This window comes from Symphalangus syndactylus, chromosome 20, assembly GCF_028878055.3.
Source record: "Symphalangus syndactylus isolate Jambi chromosome 20, NHGRI_mSymSyn1-v2.1_pri, whole genome shotgun sequence".
Taxonomy (NCBI): Eukaryota; Metazoa; Chordata; class Mammalia; order Primates; family Hylobatidae; genus Symphalangus; species Symphalangus syndactylus.
Genome location: NC_072442.2, coordinates 22,282,646 through 22,304,039, shown reverse-complemented (window position 1 = coordinate 22,304,039; position 21,394 = coordinate 22,282,646). Strand labels below are relative to the sequence as shown.

The following is a 21,394-nucleotide window of genomic DNA, read 5'->3' as shown; positions in this document are numbered from 1 at the left end:
CCCCAGGCTCACTACTGTCTCAGATGCCTGCCTTCCTCCCACATGCGCCAGGCTTAGCCTGACAAGCCCACATCTCTCCTTGGGTTTTCATACTGCTCCATCCCTCGCCTCTGCCCTATATGGGGCAGCTGTGTGCTTCCAGGCTAGACTTCTCTCCTCTGAGGAGTGGGAGGACCTCTGGGCTCTGTGGAGATTTGGGAAGGGAAAGAAGTTGGAAGAGGCAGGGCCCCACAATCTAGTCTTCGTAACAAGTCCTTTGTCCTATTAGGGAGGCATCTTCTTCCTTCCTACTTTACCTCCATCCTGGGTGAGTCCTTCCACCCTCCATCCTCCCCACCCCCTTCCTAGGTGAATCGTCCCACTCTCCATCCTCTCCAACCCCTCCTGGGTGAGTCCTCTCACCCTTCATCCTCCCCACCCTCCTCCTAGGTGAGTCCTCCCACCCTCCATCCTCTCCAACCCCTCCTGGCTGAGTCCTCTCACCCTCTACCCTCCCCTAACCCCCATCCTGGGTGAATCCTCCCACCCTCCATCCTTCCCCACCCCCCTCCTAGGTGAGTCCTTCCACCTCCCATTTTCTTCACCCCCTGGATCCAGGTGGCTGGCTGTTCTTTTCCTGCCCATACTACCCTGCAAAAATTATTGATGTATTTACTTATTTTAAAAAAGCCTTAACCAATTACACAGATAGTGCCTATTATTATAAAAGAATTAGAAAATATAGGTAAGTGTAAAGGTGATAAAAATGCACAATCTACCACCTGGAGATAAGCACTGTTGGAATTTTGGGTGTATATCTTTCCAGACTTGTATAAAGATATTTTTCCCCTTACAAGAATGGCATCATACCGTACATATTATTTTGCAACCTGCCTTTTCACTTGAAATATATGTGAGCATTTTTCCACGTCAATAAATATCCTCCCAACATTGTAGTTTATGGCCCCGCAGTGTTCTGTTGTGTGCATGGGTCAGGATTGTGGTTTTAATTCTCAGGGTGCTGGGGGTACAGGATAGAGATTACCTTCTCCCTCCCCCATGTATGCAGGACGACCTCCTCTCCCCCTCCTACCTGTTGGCAACTGCCCTGTTGCCCCCCTGGCCCCACTTCCAGGCTTAGGTTGTGTTTCTATTCTCTTCAGCTCCCCTTTCTCACTTTGCCATTCATCCTTTTCTGAACCCTCCATTGGTGCTGCTGTTCAGAGGCTGGCCTCAGTTCTGCGGCTCTCCTGGGGTTGGGGTTGTTGGCAGGGGGTGGGGGTCAAGTGCTATTGTAATTTTCAGTTGATAGAATTTCTTACACCCCCCTTCTCTAAATGTTGCATGTCCAAATCATCCTGTCTTGCAAAGGCTCAGGCCAGAAACCACCTCCTCCAGGAAGCCTTCCCTTTCATGTAGGCCCAAAACATTTTATCTACTCAATCATGGGCATTGTCACAGTGAGCCATGCATTAGAGTTATTTATGCACAAGGAGGCCATATGGTATAGGAGTTAAGAGCACAGGTCAAATCCTGGCTCTGCTACTTAACTTGCTGTGTGACTTAGGGCAAATTACTGAGCCTCTCTGAGTCACAGTTTCTTCTGCAAAATGGAGGCAATACCAGTACCTATTTCATAGGCTTTTGCCTGGTGAGCAGAAGGTGCTCTATAACTGTTAGGATCTACTCTACTAGACTGCAAGGCTCCCTGAGAACAGGCCCAGTGTCTTTCTTAGTCATCTCTGGGTCTCGCTTGGGACCCCACTCCTAGGGCCCACCCAGCACAGCACCTGGCACCTTGGGAACATGTTTTATTGCATAAATGAATGAGCCTGAACAAAATCCCAATTTGCGCTCAAGGAAACGGAGGCCCTGAGAGGGATCGTGACTTGTGAGGGTCACATGGCAAGTTGCTGGTGGCACTGGCCTTCAAGCCCAGGGGTCCTGCCTTTTGAACTACTGCCTTTCACCTGAGTCTGCTCTGACTGGCTGACTTCTGCTCCAGTGGATCCTATTTCCTTTCAGTGGTGGTTGGAGGAGCGAAACAGTGGTTGGAGGAGCAAATGCTGTGAACAGGGCTGTTTAAGAATGTTCTCTTGGAAGGATCTGGTGGCTGGAGAACTCCTTCAAGAGCCCTACTCTGTGGTTCCAGGAGGCTAGAGCCCTCCCCATCCCAGCATCCCCCCGATTCCCTGACCCCTAACCCTCTAATCCCCACTCCCTCCCCAGTCCCCTCCAAGTACAAGAGTGGGACAGAGCCCTTGCCTCTTCCCCGCTCCAGCTCTCTGGCCCTCCCTGCCACCTCTGCACCTGTCTCCTGGTGGCTAAGGGCTATCATTAGGGGATGCAATTAGACTTCACACTCCATTACAGGGTGGTCATGAGTCAGGCAATCAGGGGGCGGGGGCTGGAGCCCAGCATGGCTGTGGGCACAGCATGGCATGGAGAGCTGGGGAGGCAGGGGAGATTGTTCCAGCCCAGGTACTGAACTCCCTGGAGGAGGCCAGGGGTGACTGATTGCTGGTCTCTCCAGTGTCAGGTTCAAAGTAGAGGGGAACAAAGGGTTGGCTCGGCTCTGAGAGCCTCCTGAGTACAAGGTAGGAAATACCCTGGACAGGAGAGGTAGGGGCCCACTTCAGCACACCCTGACTACTCTGCCAGCTCCTCGAAGGGGACCCCCAGCCAGGCTGTATCCTAGGGTCTCTGCGCCCCATGCCAGAGGTCCCATCCCGAGTGCACCTATGGAAAGATGATGTGATTTGGAATTCGAGTCTTAGTCCTGCCATTTCCTGGATGTGTTGGGCAGGTCATTTGACCTCTTTGAACCTCAGTGTTCTCATCTGTAAAATGGAGATAACACTGGTATTTCATAGGACTGTGGGGATTAAATACAGTTATTCATATGCCTAGCACCTAGCAAAATCTTAGCAAACCTTAGTTTCCTCATGCATCCTTTTCACTTCTGGCACTTCTATTCCTTTCCAACAGAGAAAGCCCTTAGGGCCCAAAGGAAACCAGCCACACTCCCCTGAGCTGGTTTAGGGTCCGAAGCTCACCCCCTTTGCTCCCATTCTCTGCCCACACTTCCTCCAAGGGCCAGGCTACTGGTTTCTTGCTCAGTCTCCCATCCAAAGGTTCTTCCTGGAGGCCAATGCCCAGTTTAGGAGGGAGAGTTGGCTAATGACCTGGGGCTTTGGGAAGACCAGACTAATACCCCGAGTTCAAGAAAAGGCTCTGAGGTGAATCCTCCTCACCCTGGCCCTCTCTGGGGTGTAGACCCCCAGCCAAGACACGCAGATGTTATCCATGCTCTGATGGCCAAGCCCCCTCCCTTTCTAGATGGAGAGACTGAGGGCAGAGTGGGCAGTGGCCTTCCCAGGATCTAGTGGCACAGCAGTGGCTGAGCCAGAAACTGGAACTGGTTTTCCCAATTCCTAGTCTGGAGCCCCAGACATTATCCAACATCTGCTGCACATCTCCTGATGGTCTCTGAGCCCTGAGAGAGTTGAGAAGCAGGGTCTCAGCCTTCACCTTGATCCTTCGGCTTGGGTGATTTGGCTTCCAGGGCTGTGCATAGAGTGTTTGGTTTGGCCATGGCAGAGTGGATTTGGGGTCTGTGAGGAGGACCAGATTCAGGACTGATGGCTTTTTGAAGACACTGGAGGATTTCATGAGTGTCTTCAAGTCCTTTCTTCACTGGAGCATTTCAGGTGCTTTCCTGGGTTCAGAGAGGGAGGGCAGGGAAGGGGTAGGTGTGGGTATTTGGGGAGGTAAGAACTCAGTGGTTTCCAAGCCCAGCAAAGCCCAGCTGATATTATAGTTTCATTCTGTGTCCGATCCCAGTTTGGAAAACAGAAATGGCTCCACCTCCTTAGCTCCTCCCCTGGTTGGGGAAACAGAGGTTTCCAGTGGCAGATATAGCCTAATACCCTGCCTGTTTGCCTACCTCCGAGGCCGGGAGGGACGTATTCTCCATCTCCATCCTGGGAGTCACCAGCTTTGCTCTCAACCTCCCCCAGAAACTGTGCTTTTTCACCTTTTCTACATGGCAGATCCGGGGCAGGAGTCACCTGCCTAAGTCACATGCACTAAGAGTATTAGCAAAATTATGAGCTGTTTAGCTCTGATGAACTTAGGCATCATGGGCGCTTTGCCTTGCACAGCTCAGTGCTGTTTTGTTTTGAATGACCTATGTGGGTGCTAGTAGGGCAGCACCACAGTCTTTTCAGTGCTGGGTGCTTCCAAAGGTCTCACTCTGGCTCTCAACAGATCTATTTAGGAATCACTTGAAAGGGATAGTCCCTCTTTCTAAAAAACCATAAGTATAGGCAAGCATTTTGCATGCACTTTCAAGCTCCACAATTGTCTGTCCTTGTTCGGAATACCCGTTTTAGAAGGTATAGTCACATTCTTTTTAATGCAGGGTGAATTAACCTACCAAAGGGATAGTGTGGGAGGGCAGGCATTCTGTTCGTAGGAGTACCTGGATTGATGGGAGACATGTCCCTTCCCTGGGGGAGTTCCTGGTCTGAGGGGGGAAAGGCAGCCAACATTCTCTAGGAGCTCAAGGAATGAAAAGAAACAAACAATTATGGAATGACCTGTACTCACTGGGGGCTGAGAAGAGTCCCAGAGCTTGAGGTGAAGGGTTGGGAAATAGATGAGGCTAATCTGGGAAGTATTCCTGGAGAAGGAGTCGAGGATGTGATTCAAAGCAAGGAAAGATGCAAGGAAGCCAAAGGTGGTGGGATGGGGGCCTGTCAGTGTGCACGTCCAGGTCCTGGTGCAAAAACTGAACTCAGCGTGGTTGCCAAAAATGACATGATGCCCCTTCGCATGTGCGCCGGCTTATAAGGTTCACCTTTAGGAACATCTGCTTGTTTTCTCCCCTGACAAAGGAAAACATAAATCTGGAATGTTTCAAACATAAATCTAGAATGGCTTCAATGGATTTTTCCACCCCCTTCCTGATTTCAGCACCTGAGGGTGTAGGCAATGCGTTGTCTTCTGTGTTTATCACAGCCAAGCAGAGCTCGGGGTGGCAGGCCTGACAGCCTGGTCATGTGGAGGTGATATACAGAGGTTTGGGAGAGGGCCCCAGAGAGGAAACTTGGCATTCGTCCTTCAAACACAAAGTCACACTATTTATTTATTTATTTATTTATTTATTTATTTATTTATTTATCTGCTACATGGGGACAGCTTGCTTGCAATCCCGCTGTGGGGATGTGAGACACAGGCCTGGGGAGGGAGGACTGGGGGGCCTGCTGTACTGGGCGTCCCCAAGAAGAAGCCAATATAGCCCCCCTGGTGGGTTAGGCCTTGGTGGCTGGGCAGATAGGTGGCCACGCTCTCCTCTTTCTTTCCAGAATTGTCCTGGAGCTCTGATTCCTGTGACTCTGGAATTCTGTGCTGCTGTAGACTCCATAATCAATGCTGGGGTCTATGACTTAGGACTGAAAGACTCCAGAATTCTTTCCAAACTCAAGAAGTTTGTGGTTTTACAAAATGCACCAAGAATTCTGTAGGATTCTCACACCCTGTAGAGGTGAGATGGGATCTATTTCTTGCTTACTCTGGAGTCTTCCAGGAAAGAGGAATGGGAGATCCCCTTGGGTGAAATTTTGCTGCTGGGAAAGAGAAAAACCAAATTGCACTCAATTCTTCATTAACATCCTCTTGATAGATGGAATCCTAGAGTAAAACCCACCCCCAAACATTTCCTTCTCAATCCTGAAATTCACCCCATGAATCTTCTTTCGCTAGACCCATTTTCACCACCAAGTGAAAACTTCCCCCTGGGTGCCAGAGAACACCCAGTATCTCACTCTCTACCTTGGTCACCAGCCCTTCGGACTTCTTATGTATTTCTGGTTCATTAAGCTTGGTTTTAAGCTTCTCACTTGAAGAGTTATGGGGAGTACAGTGAGGGGGCCTTGGGAAGACTGCTCATTTCATTGTTGATCCTGCCTCATTGTTAGAAAGTTCACGTTCTTTTGCTCTAATGGACCTCTTTACTTAGTTGCACTATGAAGCAGTTGCCTCCTAAATTCTTTATACAAAACACCCATTATTTGAGTCCTTTTGGGAAAATAGCTATTTAGACAAGATAGGTCAGGTTATGCCATGGTGACAATAGCCTGAAAATGTTAATGGCATAAGGTTCTTTTCGTACCTCTACAAAGGTCACTAGGGGTGTCTTCCAAGTGACAATTTGGCAACCTGGGCTGCTTTCAGCTCAGCTCAGTTCCACCATCTCACCACAAGGCCTTCTGAGCCACAAGACTGGAAGAGACTGCAGGGAGATCACATGCTTCTCCGCTTCTCCATGCTTCAGCCCGGAAGTGGTGCTTGTTACTTCTACCCACAACCCATTGGTCAGAGCTGTCACGTGACCTCAGCTAACTGCAAGGTGGCTGGGAAGTGTGGGGTTCCAGATGGAATATTTGGTGAGCATGGCTGTTCCTGCTGAACTCCACCTGCCCTTCCTCACCCTCAGGCAGGCTGAGATGCCCCAGTGGCTGGGGAGTGGCTGTGCGGGCACTTGAAGGGGAACCTCCCATGGAATAATCAAAGTACAGTAGGTGGGAGCTGGAAGGACCGTAGGAAGCATCTAGACCTACTTCCTCCTACCTCCATTTTATAGATGATTAAAGTGCAGCCCAGAGACACTCAGTGGCTGGCTCATGGTCACACAGCAAGTTAGGGGAAGGGCTGGCCTCAGGGAGGCCTCCCAGAGCCTCCCAGTTCTGCACGCCTGTCCCTGCACCCTTTCATCACCTGGTCCCGTGGGCCAGCTTGGGAAGGTAGAGGAGGGGTGCACTGGGAGAGTGCTGGGGCTGTGTAGCTCAGAGTCCCAAGGCCAGGAACTGGCCAGCCGCTGTTGTCTGATGCTATTCATCCTGGGCACAATGGCCAATTAGTCATTGTGCACCATTATGCCACCTTAACAACTACATTAGAGGCAGCCAGCACCCGCGTTGTGTGGCAGCTGCGATGGACGGTGGCAGTTGTAATTAGCAGAGAAATCAGGGAGGAAGAAATGTGAAGCTTTTGGAGTCAAGCAAACCTCAGAATTGAAAAGGACTGCTAATTGTGCTTTGTGAGCTTATTAACACGACTCTGGTTAGTAAATAATGCCCCACATCTGTGGGCTTCTCTCTCCATTGTCTTTGGGGCTGAGAATAAGAAAGAAAACAGCTTGTCCTTCTTTAGTGAGCACCTACTATGTGGCAGGCACTATTCTAACTGCTTTGTGTGTATTAACTCATTTGATCTTCACAGTTATGAGGAAACAGAGGCACTGGAAGGCTGAGTGTCTTGCCCCAAGTACCGCAGCAGTAACTGAGCAAACAGGTCTGGCTTGGATGCTCGTAACCACTGGGCTGTAGGCACAAAGCTGGGTCTTTGTGTAAGGCAGGAGAGTGTGGGAAAAGTCAGAGGGTCCATGACCTTGGATGGGAAAAAGTTGCATCTTCCTTTTCACTAAACTTTAACTGAAATTGAGCATTTCCTTTCATTATGAAAGCAGGTAACAAACCATGGCAGAATTAGCCACAGCTTGGATTTGTCACTAATAGGAATCATAGATGTTTTCATACTATATTACAGATGTTTTAATACTTTGAAAAATAATTTTTGCTCATCAATTACTTCCTACCACAAGATCTTGTCATATAATACATTAATAAAAGGCACATATATTACTACAGATTGCATTTAATAAGTATTTTGATGATACTTTGATTGGTTTCTTTTGCAATCCTATATATTTTATTTTATGCTTTTAAAGGCATAATTCTGAGAAGGATCCCATATGCTCACCAAAGGCAGCCACAGTGCAAAGAAGATGACGAATACCTCCTAGATGGTATCTCTGGGCCTCACTCATGTGCCCCAGAAACCATGTTATTTGGGAGTGAGTCAGTTAGATCTTGGCTCACACTCTTTCCACTCTATATGGAGCTACTGGCAATTCCTGGAATGTGCCGAGTTCTCTCTTTTCCACACCTTTGTGCAAGCTATTCCCCATGCTGGGTCAGCTGCCCTCCCCGCCCCTCCCCCTATCACCTGGCTCCTCGGTGCTCTTTGGGAAGTGAAGTGCAGTGACTCCTCCTCTCTCTGGGAAGTCCTCCCCGGACCCCCAAGCTGGGTTAAGTGGGCCTCCCTTTGTGCTTTCCCAGGGTAAGCTCCAGGGTGGTATGTATCATATTAGATTGGCTCTTAAAAAAGTGAATTGTGATGGAGCATTTTGGAGAGATAGGCTTCTGGAACACTGGGGTACTGAGCAGGGGCTTTGTTTGGGGACACCAAGGCACCAATTCTGTTTTCTACTCTGGATGAGGATGTGGCTGGGTCAGCTTTAAGAGTCTGGAGCATCTATGAACATTCTCTGAAATGAGAGCACAGAGACTATCAGGGTCAAGTGTCTGGTTGATGCCCTTGCACGTGAAAGGGCAATGCCGTCGCTGGAGTAGGAGGAGGCCTGCCTTTGTGAAGAGGGTCTCCAGCAGCTGTGTGACTGACTAGGCCTCAGGGTCCAGGGACATGCGAAGCGATGCTGTACCTGCTCCAGCTCTGGATGGCGGTTTAGGTTCCCCATAGTGCATGAGCAGATGTCCCCTTCCTGCCAACCCACAGCTCAGCGAGATGCTGCAAGCCCCCGCTTGCTGCAGTGCTGCAGGTGCCGTTCTGAGCAGATTGCATGGAAGAACCCATTTAATCTTCATAAGCTCCCTAGAGGTCGGCACCATTATCTTGATCATACATATGTGGAAACTGAGGCACAGAAAGGCTCCATGCCTTGCCCAAGATCACAGTGGTGGATGGAGTCAGGAGTAAAATCCCAGCACTCTGATTCCAGAGCCAGAACTCTGAACACCAGACCCATTGCATCATGTCTGAGACACATGCTCCAGAAGGTCTTGTATAATTTAGAAACTTGCATAATTTAGAACAAATCCTGACAAAGGTTGGTAGGTGTTTCTGTTTATCAGCTAAAGTGGCATTGCTGGGCGGTGAGCATGCAGACGGTGAGTTTACAATTCACTGGCCTGCCAGCTTCAACATTCTTCATGCTTAAAAGCAAATGTTTGGGATACGTATTATTTCAAATTTTGCATATAAAGTGAGACTTTATTAATATCTTTATATCAGTGTCAGATTTACATAATGCAAAATCTCGTGAAACACGAGGACTCTATTACTGCCGAGTAGCTTTGATTTTGATGAGTTTGGGGAGGCTAGACTGTGAGCTGCTCCAGGGAAGGCTCCTCTTTATTCATTGGCATCCCATGGGCCTAGCACAGTGCCTGGCACTCAGCTCCAGGAAGGGCCACTCAACAAACACAATCTAATTCAAAGCAATGCAGTTTGGTTGGCTATGAGTTTTTGTTGTTGTTGTTGTTGTTGTTGTTGTGGGGGTGCAGGGATGGGAGCTACCTTGAAGGTTATACATCTAAATAGTTTTGTTCATCCCAAATTTACCCCCTCCTTTTTCTTCCTTAAAAAAGGGACCAGAGGGAATTAGCTGATAATGAAAAACGGGGGCAGGGGCAGGGAAAAAGCCAAGGATGGGCAGCAGGGCAAGAGCCCACATTAAAGAATGACTTATGTATTGGTTGGGGTATTTGTCTTTCAGCAATGAAAACCAGTTCTGGGTAACTTCACAAAAAGGGGATTCAATTTAAGGTTTATTTGTCCTCCCGAGATCAAAATGAGGCTGGGAGGGTAGTCTTGGGGACAGCGTGTAGTGAGGGGGCTACCACAAAGCAGGAAGCCCAGAGAGGAAGCAGGCCAGCCCAGCCAGGAGGCTCTACCTACCACGGGTGAGCTTCCAACCCTGCCCCCAGCACACACAGTGGGGGGCTTCCTGACAGGGAGGCTGGGTGCTTAAAGGCAGGGGATGTGGCCGCTGGTGTCCTCACTTGCATCACTGAATGGTCAGGTTGGAGGGACAGGGAGGGTCCTGTGTTGCAGATGAGGCGTTGAGGCCTTGGCCTCTCTGCAGTAGTGACTCAAGCAGGACTAGAGCCTGTCTCCCGGATACTATCTCCAGAGGGGGGCAGAAATGTCTTAACATTTTAAAGGGCCTTTGGAGCACCCTCAGTCTTCATCATGATAGGCCAAAGGCTCTCCCACCAATACGCCTTGACAGGGCCTCCCTCCTTCTCATCCCAATTCTTTCTTAACCCATAGGAGGTAGGGTCTGGGACAGTGTTGGGAAGTGGAGGGATGGAATTCTGATCAACTCCAGGGGGTGGATGGCACTATTATACTGTGATGGAGGGGTGGTGTGTGGGGCTGAGGATACAGGCACGGTGGCGCCTAACCACACTCACCCTACCATGTTTCTAGGTGAGCAAGGAGTAAGATGGGATGATGGCCTTGAAGTGCAAAATAAGGAGAGGAGCTTTCCTAGAAGTGTGTAAACCCTGGGTTGGTGTGGGAGGGGTAGTCGGAAGTCATTTTCATGTTCCTTTGTGTGCTTTTGTGCTACCTGCTTGTGAATATATGGGCCCTAGATAACTGACTGCCTGAGGATATGGCCACGGCCTGCACTTACCAATTCACTGGGCTTCACTCCAGGTAGGCACAGGGGCAGGGAAGAGAAGCTAAGATTAACTGAGCACCCACTATGTGCCAGAACTTTGATGTATGTGATCTCATTGAATCCAATATTTACCCCAACCCCATGAGGCAGTTATGATGACTCAGTCTTACTGGTGAGGAAATCAAGGCTCAAGCAGGTTAAGGGACCTGTGTAGGCCCCCTCGGCTGAAAAGGGGTATTGTTATTCTGAATAAAGACTACCTTTTCTAGGTTGCCTCACAACTAGGTGTGGCCATATGACCAGATTCTGGACAATGGAATGAAACCAGAAATAGTCTGTGCAACTTCCAGGAAGTGTCATTAAAGGGAGGAGAGGACCTTCTCTTCTGCTTTTTCCTCCCTGCTGGCTGCAATGCAGATGTAATGATTAGCACTGCACCAGCCAGAGTGGGCCAGGAGGTGAGGTTAGGGAAGAGGACATGGAGCAACAAAATGGGTGGAGCTTGAGTCCCTGACACCGAAGGCACCCTGACAACCCTGGGCTCTCACCTGGAATGTGACAGCTAAGCCCAGTTCTGATTTATATATGTGAACTTACAATCATAAAATCTATAAATTTGGAAAGGTGAACTTTATTTCTTGTAAAGGATTGCAACCTGCAGGCTGGGAAGCACAGCCTCCCATAGGGATGGAAAGCAGACACTTAGAGGGAGGGAAGATGTTACAGGAGTTTTCTGCTTGGTAGATTAGCTAGACATACACATTTAATAGGTTATAGGAGGAAGATATGAATATTCATGAGGGGAAGTCACGCTCGTATGGAAAGCAATCATGTATGTTACATACATCCTCTATTTGTTTACTTTGGGGTGGAGACAACATTAAAATGTGGTAAAATTAAGCTGTATATGTCAGAAGGCACAAGGAGGACACAGAGGCACCCTGGGCACAGCTTCTGTGAACTGCCAGACCCAGCTTGAGGTTGGTAGTCACTTATAGGGAAGGAATGCTGGCAAGAGGGGAAGGGAGTGGTGCCAGGCAGTTGGTTGAAGTCAGAGAAGGACTGAGTCTTCCGTTCTTTGTTTCCAGGGCTGGTTTCTGTTTAACTTTTAGAAAAAAAAAGTCTACTGGTGGTTAGCAAGGCACAGGGTATAAAGAGGCAGGATTGACGTGTCTTGTCATGGCTGGAAAACTTAGGTTTTGAGGTTTTTCTGGAATCTTGTTGGCCAAGAGGGCTTCATTCAGTTGGCTGAGAGCTTAAGATTTCATTTTCCTCTCACGTTTGGCCCCTTCCTTGCTGAGGCTCAACCTCTCTGGACCTCTGCTGGCTGGACCTGTGCAGTAGGGAGGGGTGACTGGGCAGCAGGGAGATTTCAGCTCCAAGGGGACAGAACATGGGAAGGGCTGGGGTCTCAGTTCCTTCACAAAGGGGAGTTCAGAATTAGCTGTTTGAGAAGAAAATGGTGTAGTGAAGGGGGAGGCAGTGTGGGACAGGGTCAGCTCCTGGCCTTGCTACCTGCCTGCCGGCCAAGCGCTCTTAAGCAAGTCGCTCTCTCTGAACCTTAGTTTCCTCATTTGTGAAACAGGGACAGTGATACCTACTCCACAGCAATGTTGAGACAGTCAGAGACACTGTACATAAAGGGCCTGTGTGAGGCCGGTGCTCCATGAGTGGTAGTTCTTATTTTTATCATTGGCTGAGAGTCAAGAGATCTAGAATTTTGGGTGTGCCATTGTGATCACGGGGTGAAACACTTAACTTTTCAGACCTTGGTTTGTTCCCAAGTAGAATGGTGGGGAGAGTGGCAGGTTGGACTGCATGAACTCAGTGGTTCCTTCCAGTCCTGATATTCAGTCCAGTTCACCCTGCCCTCATTTTACAGACAATAAAACCGAGGCTTATGGTGGCAGAGACAACTGGCTGTGCTCCCCTTCCGTGGCGTAGAGTTACTGTTGGGAAGCGGCTGCCCCAAAGGGACTGGACTTTTCCCAGTCTGGTTCTCACCAATAAAACGTGAGCTGACAGGATGTTGTATTATCACTCTGGCCAAGAGTTAGGGCATGGCTGTATCTTCTCCATCCTCTCTTCTGCTGTCTGCCAGCTGAACGCGATGCCCAGGGCCATCTGGGAAGCTGCGTGTTGAAGATGGCAGAGCCTCTTGCAGCCTGGGTCTGTAAATGACACCCTCTCTTCCCTCTATCCCAGTGCAATTTTCGACTCTATGTGGTCAAGACACACGCTTGCACTGAATGAAGGCCCTGGGATTTCAGGGTTTACCTGTGTAGCAGCTAGTGTCATCTTAACAAACACACTCAAGAGGTAGAATGGCTTGGCCAGCATCTGGGCCTCCTCTTTGATGCTTGGTGGCATTTTATGTGACAGTCTAGACCTCTCAATCAGTTTGCCAGTTCATTGAGAGCCAGGATAGCTGCTCATATTCCTGTAGGCTCATGACAGCGGGCACTGGTCACTTCTCATCCACCCCACAGGGCTGACCTGCTGGGACCAGGCACTGACTAGTCAAGCCTGGTTGATTTGAACTGGGCATCCACAAGGCACCGCCTGAGGCCTTCCAGGCTAAGAGCTGACCTTGCCCTTTGGGTCCCACTCCCACATCCCTGGAGGCACTAGGGTTTGGGAACTGCAAAGCCATGGCCAAGGGAGCAATGGAGTTAAACTCTCAGAAGAGGGTGGGGGCAGAGGAAGGGCAGGAGCCAAGATGATGGGGTCTGGGAGACATGTGTTTGAAGTGGGGGCAATGATTCTTTGTGGAATTGAGGGTAGAGATCTGGAATGGGGCCAAAGCCCTGATCTGAGTCCAGCTCTGCCCCCAACTTGTAGGTGACCCCACACAAGTCTAAGGTCACTGAGGAGTTGGTGACAGGAACAGAGACCAGAACCCAGGCTCTCCACCTCCAGCCACGGATGAGCTATTTCTGGAAACTACCATCCCTTCTCTGTCTTCCCTGGAACCTGGGCATCTCTGATTAGGATGCTAATGGAGGGAGGGGAATGAGGAAGCCAGGGAGCTGCAGAGCCAGAGAAATACCCAGGGACTGGGGAGCCAGTGGCTAATTAAAGGCTCCATGTCAAAGAGGAATGCCAAGTAGGTAATTTCCATGCCATTTGAATAATGGGGAAAACGGTTACCATTTCTCAAGTTTGCTTGTTGAAAAGAGAGAGGGGAAGAATGAAAGGAGAGGGGAGACTGTGGCTGCAGGGATCTCCACTTGCTGTTGAGGAAGCTGGGGAGGGGCAGAAGCAGACTTGCTCCAAGAACAGGGAGGGAGGCAGAACCGGAGGAGACAATTTTCTGCCTTCTTCCCAGAAGGTCCTAGGAAGTTCCCTGAAGCCTGGGCTAGGGGAGGGAGCAGCTGTGCAGAATGCAGTGATGCTAGGTCCGAGGAGAGTTAAGGAAAGCCCTCCTCATGGATGCACCACACTTCACAGTTTACACAGCTCACGTAACTTCTTTGTCTCACTGCATTGCTATGACAGGCTGTGAGGTGAGCAGGGAAGGGATGGTGATCATGATGATGTTGATGATGATTCTAATTTTAAAGATGAATCACTGAGCCCCAGAGAGCAGGAGTGAATTGCTCAAGGCCCCGTTTGCTTATGTATTCATTCATTAATTTAACAAAGCTCTTTACTGGGGATGCCAGACTGAGTATCAGGTCCAGTGCCATGTGAGAAAGGCCCAAGGATGATGAAGGCCCAAGGTTGATGAAGACCCAAGGATGAGTAAGACATGGTCCTGCCTGGCAGGAACTTGGATTCCACAGGGAGAGACGCAGGAGGTGAAGCCACACATCACTAAGTGCTGGGGGTGCTGGGGTGCAGGGACCTAGCCTGCCTGGAGCCATAGGGACTTCCTGAAGGGACTGCCTGCAAGCTGAGGTTTCAATCAGGAATTTGCCAGGTGACAGGGGAGGAGCACATGCCAGACTGAGGGAATAGCATATGTAGAGCTGGGGAGAGCCAGGAGGGCTTGTCTTGTTCAGGGAATATGAGAGGCCAATTGAAGAAGACAGGAGGGGTCATGGGCTGGGGCAGGGTTGAGAGCTGGGGCTGGAATGCTTGGTGGGAGAGGGATGAGACCACAGAGGCAGGCCCCAGATGGACTATGGGGGGGGCCTCATATGCTACACTAGGATGTATGGACTTGATCTTCAGGCCACAGGACCTAGAAGGTGGCTGAGGAGGAGCTGGTGGAATGGAGATCACCCCATGTCCAGGGCTGCTGCTGTCTCTCTGGAGCCGGCCCTAAAAACCCAGCCTTCCACCCTGCTTCTCCTGCCCCCAACCTCCCCAGCCCAGTCCCTCGAGCTTCTTCAAGTCATGGACTCCCAAGAAGAGGAAGCCAAGCTGTGGGAAGGAGGGTCCCTACTGCTCTGGCCTATTCTCCCTTTTTATTTTCTGTATTTCTGATGCTTTGTGGTCTGGGGCCTGGCTGACCTTGGAGAGACTGCCTCTCCCATTGCCAGCCAATTCCTAGAGGGTGCATTTCCTATGCAAACCAACCCATAGAGAGTCCCTACCCCAACCACCTTCTTTATCATGCTCTTATGCTGATGTTCCTCTGCCCTAATCACCCCAACTAGAGATGGCCCCTACATCTCAGAGCTTGCTGAAATAATGCAAACCAGCCAATCCTGAGCCTGCTTACCCTGCCTCACCCACCCTTCCCATAAAGACCACAATAAAGGCATTTGCCCATGTTTTCATCTTGCTCCCTGTGCAGCCGAACAGCCCTGGCTTCCCATGTGGCCCCTGCATGGCTTGGCATGCCCCCTCCCCTTGGGAACTGTAACAAACCATCTTTTCAATGGTAGCCGCTCCTAATCTGTTAGCCTCACCACACCTGAATAATAATGAAATGCACATTTTAAAACACCACCTTGCATCCGTTACCTGTTGATGCATAACAGATTACCCCAGAACTAAGTGGCTTAAAAAACAACAAATATTTATAGTCTCTCATAGTTTCTTCAGGTTAGAAATTTGGGAACAGCCTAGCTTGGGGTTTCTCCTGAAGTTACAGTCAAGATGCTGGCCTAGGGCTGCAGTCATCTGAGGGCTTGATTAGGCTGGAGAATCTGCCCCAAGATATTCCATTCCAAGATGGCTCACTCAGTGCCTGGCAAAGTGGTGCTGATATGGTCAGAAGACCTCAGTCCTTCACCACTTGGACCTCTCTATAGCTGCTTGAGTGTCCTCACAACATGGCGGCTGGCTTTCCCGAGCCAGTAAGAGAGAACAAGGTGGAAATGCAATGATCTGGCCTCGGATATCACCCACTGTCATTTTGCGATATCCCCTTGGTTACACATTGTGGGAGAGAACCACATAAGGGCACAAATGTCAGGAGATGAGGATCAGCCAGGCTGTCTTGGAGGCTGGACACCACACCCCTCCTTCCAAGGAAGAGCAGACAGAGGTCCTCCTGTAGCAGGATGGTGAGATAAAGTGGCCTCCTTGGAGAAGGAGGGCAGGGCTTCCTAGGTCATTAGGACAGGGCAGGTCTCAAATGGCTCTGCCACTAACCTGCTATGTGCCCATGCTCTTCGGGCTGCTGTTTGCCATCTCTGTGCTGTGGGAAGAACTTGTTCTGCTTTGTGGGGCTGGGAGAGGGATGGATGGAGGATCCAATTTCTAAGAGGGTGGTCCTGAGAATTGCAGAACATAGAATCTTCCCCCTTTTCATTCTTAATCTTGTTTCTTCACATAGTCAGATAATCAGTTTCCCTGGAAGTCTTTGCAGCAATAAATTTGCATAACCATCCAAATAAGCATCATTCTTTCCTTTAAGTTAACTGTGGCCTATATTTCCAATTAACTGTACAATTAAACCAGGGTGAGTCTTTGCTTTCTTACCCCCATGACCATGTCTTTCCTGGATGGCTTGGAGCAGAGGAAGAGGCCTATATCAGTTCTGCTCACCTCCCCAACATTACCCCACACGCTGCGTGGCCAATGCCCGGGGGTCAGTCTGGGCCAGCTCTCCTCTTCTCTCCTTTTCAGCTTCCCTTGGTGTTGAGGGACTCAGGATGTTGGAACAAAGAAGGACCTTAGGACCGTCTCATGTAATCCTTACATTTTACAGATAAGGCTCAGAGAGGGCCAGCAAGGGGTCAAGGTCACACAGCAAGTTGAGTTGGTGGCAGTAATACTGGGGTGAGAACCAGGTCTTCTGACTCCCCTGCAGGGCTCTTTTGTTCTCCCTGTTGGGTATGCCCAGGAGATGCCCAACTGTGGTTGTTCTAGATGGGTCTTGGGCCACTGTGACTTAGAAACTCCTGTCTCCCTGCAAAAGGCAGGGTGGGTGCCAGGGTGTCGGGAGGGAGAGTGGAGGGGAAGGGAAGCTGTCAGTGTGGAATGGCCAGACCCCACACTTACCTGGTGGAGTGTGTGTATGCGGAAGAGAGGAAGGTTAGGGCAGGGGGCATGTATAAGAGAAGAGAAAATGTGGACTGAACCCTCTAAGCCTATCGTGCTCAGGGGAGGAATGACAGAGCAGGAAGTGTTCAGAAAGCTATGCAGAATGACCCAGCCTCCGTGGGCCTGGAGGCCTGAGAGGCCCTTGAAGTTTGGCTGAAATCGGAGTAGTGCATGTGAGGAGGAGGGTGAGCTCCCAGCCCCCAGCCTCACTCTGCAGGACACAGAAACAGGCCACCCCAGGAAGGGATGAGGAGGCATGGAGCTACTCAGTGGCCCCCCAGCTTCTTCTCCCACCTTGCTAGGGATGGCCCTTGTGCTCACAGCAGGCGGGGAGGACCCCGCTTCTCTCTGGCCTGGGCTGGTGACCAGTTGTATGGCCCTTGGTCAGTGAGGCCCAGGGAGGCTCTGATATCCTGCAGGGTGGCCTCCTCCACTCCTCTTCTGGGCTCTTCCACTGCCTACACTGCCCCATGGGGTGGCAGGAGCGAGCCCACTCCTGGCCAGTTTCACTTAGTAATTTTTCACTTAGTAATTTCTAAGTCTTCAATTTTGGCCATTCCTCTCCCCTCAATTGTCCTCCATTGTGAGCTGAGAAAGGCAAACACGTTTTGATCTTGGCTTAAGTAAAGCTGAATCTCAGTTTAAGAAAAAGAAAAGAAATCCGCTAGAGCTAGGAAGATATCAGCCCACGTCCCCAAGATTAAGTGGCTTTTGAATTATTCAAAGACTAAATTTCTCTCCCCATTAGACTAGAAACACTCCGAGGGCAGGGTCTGCATCTGTAACATTAGATGGCAGGGAAGCGGGCAGGAAGCCACATATGTTGAGGGCCTGTTTTTGTGAGGCACGTGGTACCTTGGTGGAGGGCTAAATGTTCCTGGTGTGGTACCATTTCTGTTTCCATTTTATGGCCAGGGAGCCTGACGACCAGAGTCGCACAAGCCACTGTGTGGCAGAGAGGGCTTTGGAAGCTGGGCTTGGGTGATTTCAAAGCCTAGGTGTTTTTCCCTACACCATGCAGACAGGCAGAGGTGGCAGGTGGGGTCCCACCCCCATCCCCAAGCCCTGCAGTTGTTAGCCTTGCCAAAACCCTCAAGGAGCTGGTAAGGAGCAGGGGCCCCAAGGGAAGCCAGACTTGCCACCTGCAGGGAGCTGGGTAAAAGCAAAACACTGACACTAACTGGGGAGCAAGAGCCCCAACACCCTTATTTCCTGTCTTGGCTGCTTAGCCCAACAAAAGAGCTTTGTGTAAGTTGGCCCAGTGACAGCATCTTGTCATGCTCTTCTTTCCTCCTTCAGTCCGGCTCCTTCTTAGATTTTTTAGTGCTTCTTCCACTCTCTATCGCCATTTGATATAGAGTCATGGACAGGAGACCCGGGGTGCTGCCAGGAGGGCCACCAACTTGCTGTGTGATCTTGAGCAAGTGGCTTAACCTCTCTGGGACTCAGTTTCTCCACCTGCAAAATGGGAGGGAGAGGATTGGATTGGATGGTTGCTAAAGTTCTATGATGACTTTCTTCCCATCTTGAGGACTGGTATTTGGGAGGGCAGCAGGAAGCCAGGGCCAGGCCAACTTCTCAAGCTGCAGAGATGAGAGACGTCCTCACAGAGAGGTGTCTTTATCTGATCACAGTGTCATTAGAGAGAAATGCCATTTGATTATAATTTGCACTTTCTTTGAATGTCAAAATGTTGACATACTCACCCCAATTTCTACCTCCCTGTTCCTCTTCCTCTCCCACTACCTGCTTTCTATGCCCTGCTGCCAACCAATGTCAGCCCTGGCTTTGTCTTGCCAAGTTGACTTGTTCCAAAAGGATGACTGAGTTCTCCAGGAGGGTCATGCTGGGCCTCAACTGCAGCCCCTGCCTGGCTTTAGAGTGAGACTCAGGTTTGTAGGATCCATGATATGCCTGGATGAGGCATGCATCCTGATATGAGGGTGCAGCGTGACCCTCATATTCACCATTTTTTTCTTTTTTTTTTTGAGACAGAGTCTCACTCTGTCGCCAGGCTGGAGTGCAGTGGCGCGATCTCTGCTCACTGCAAGCTCCACCCCCTGGGTTCATGCCATTCTCCTGCCTCAGCCTCCCGAGTAGCTGGGACTACAGGCGCCCGCCACCACGCCCAGCTAATTTTTTGTATTTTTAGTACAGACGGGGTTTCACCGTGTTAGCTGGGATGGTCTTGATCTCCTGACCTCGTGATCCACCTGCCTCGGCCTCCCAAAGTGCTGGGATTACAGGCATGAGCCACCACGCCTGGCCCATATTCACCATTTCTAAAGAAGCTCAGAGAGGCTGAGAAACTTGTCCAAATCACACAGTGAAGTGATGGAGTCAGCATTTAAATGTCCATCTATCCATCTCTGAAACCACGCTCCCCTCCCTGCTCCAGGCTGTTCACTTGTTTGGGGCAGGAGCAGTGGCCTGGCTGGGGGTGATGACAATGATGACGGAGACAGCATTACAGTTGGTACTCAAAGTGTGATCCATGGACCAGGAGTGTAGGCATCACCTGGGAGCTTACTGGAAATCAGGCTCCAACCCAGACTCCAATCAGGATCTGCATTTTATCAGGACCCCTGGGAGATTCAAGAGCATATTAAAGGTTGAGAACTGTAGAACTCTAGCACATTGGCTCCTAGGTTCCAGCCACGGGATGCTTTCTGGAGGCAGAACCTCATGATATCAAAAGGGCCTTAGAGGTCTTCAGGATGGTGGTTTCATAAACTGTGCCCTTTGGAGCAGTGGGGTTCTCAGAGATGTCTTTGTGGTTTCTCTGGTGTGGGGTTGGGCCAAGTCCAGTAGGAAGAACTCCAGAACTCCCACCACCTGCCACCACCTCAACCCTGGATGAAGTTTTATTAACTTCTCATGGGACACAATTTCACTGGGGGTGGGGTGGGGTTGTTAGGGTTTATTGCCTAAAAAAAGATTTTTAAAAACATGCTCTATTCCATCCTTCTAATTAGAAGGTGAGGAAATTGATAAACAGAGCATCAGGGACTTGTCAAAAGTTATAGAAAATCTAGGACCAGAATCCAGGTAAATCAATTAGGATTGTTTTTGGCTGCAAAAGTAACAGTAAACTCACTAACAGAGGCTTAAGCAAGTAAAATTTGTTTCACGCAACAGGCAGCCAGGCATAGACTGATGAGTATCGGTACCTTAGCAGCTCAAGGGTGCATCTGGGGCTCAGTCTTCCTGGGTTTCCTTTCTGCCACCCTTAGCCTGCAGCTTTTATCCTCATGTCAGAAGACAGATGCTGCTGCTCCATGTCTTATATCCATGTTCCAGACATGGAGAAGAGGGAAGGATGAATGGGCAAAGATCACTCTTCTAGTTAGTTTTTTTTTTTTTTAATTGAAGGAAGGATGCCCTCTTCAGAGACTTCTGCCTATTGCTTGTAGTTCTGAATGAATGACATGGCCACTCCCATCTGGAAGATAGCCAGAAGGGCAGTGAGGAACAGGTTTGGGTCAAACCCCCTGATGGTGAACGTCTAGGGATCCTGTCCTGGTGTCCTGAAATTCTTCAGGGTCCCAGAATTGCATCTTTTGAGCTGAGATGGGGTGTGTTTGAATCAGACAGGCACCTGCTCAAGGCTCGAGCCTGAATCTCTCATTACGGCAATGGTCTTTATGAGAACTGTTTGGTGTGGGCACAGGAGCTTTGCTAAACAAAGACCTACAGACTTAGGGGCTTAGAGACGGAGGAACTGGATTACAGCGAAAACCACAAGGGCTAATTCTAATTCTCTGAGTATCTCCACTGCTCACAACCCCTAATGAAAACATGTGTAAGAAACCCGCAGGGTTAATTTTGCTGAAAAAAATTCCAATAAAGCTCCATTAGATTTTCGCATTAAATTAATGTAATGGATGCTTAAAAGCCATGCTAATTAGGCTTTCGTATTAACAGGAATGTCAGGTGGATGGGATCTGGCCCGGAGCTGACATTTTATTCGGGCAACCTATGGGAGATGGATTTGCCAGTGGTCGGGAGACACCACATCATCCGGCCCCAGCTCTGACTCCGCTCACGCCTTGGAATGTCTTTGGTCATTTAGGTTCATTTGCCTGGAACTGGCATTGTTTCTCCAGTAAGATGACAAATAACAAACTTCATTTAGTCTTGGCTTTTATTTTTATTTTTGGGTGTTTCCAACTTTCCTGTCTTTGTTCCTCTGCTAGGGTCATGGCTCTAACAGGTCACTCCCTTGCTCAGAAACCTTCAATGGCTCCCTGTTTTCTATCAGATAAGTCCCTATTTTCTATCAGATAAGGAGTCCCTGATCTGGTATTCAGAACCCTCTGGGATTTGGCTCCAATGCACCATTTCGGGCTCCCTTATTTCTCTCCATGCATACAGAGAGCTGATTCCTCTCTGAATGGAACCTTTCCGATACCCCTTAGCTTT

General features: G+C 49.7%; 1 protein-coding gene across 1 annotated transcript in view; it reads left to right on the top strand.

The window, feature by feature from the left end:
- Positions 1-21,107, top strand: part of CCT6B (chaperonin containing TCP1 subunit 6B) — a 140,413-nt gene extending 119,306 nt beyond the window's left edge. The window contains exon 15 of the mRNA XM_063628584.1: positions 20,897-21,107. The gene's annotated coding sequence lies outside the window, so the exon portion shown is untranslated. The remainder of the gene's footprint in view (positions 1-20,896) is intronic.
- The last annotated feature ends 287 nt before the right edge of the window (positions 21,108-21,394 follow it).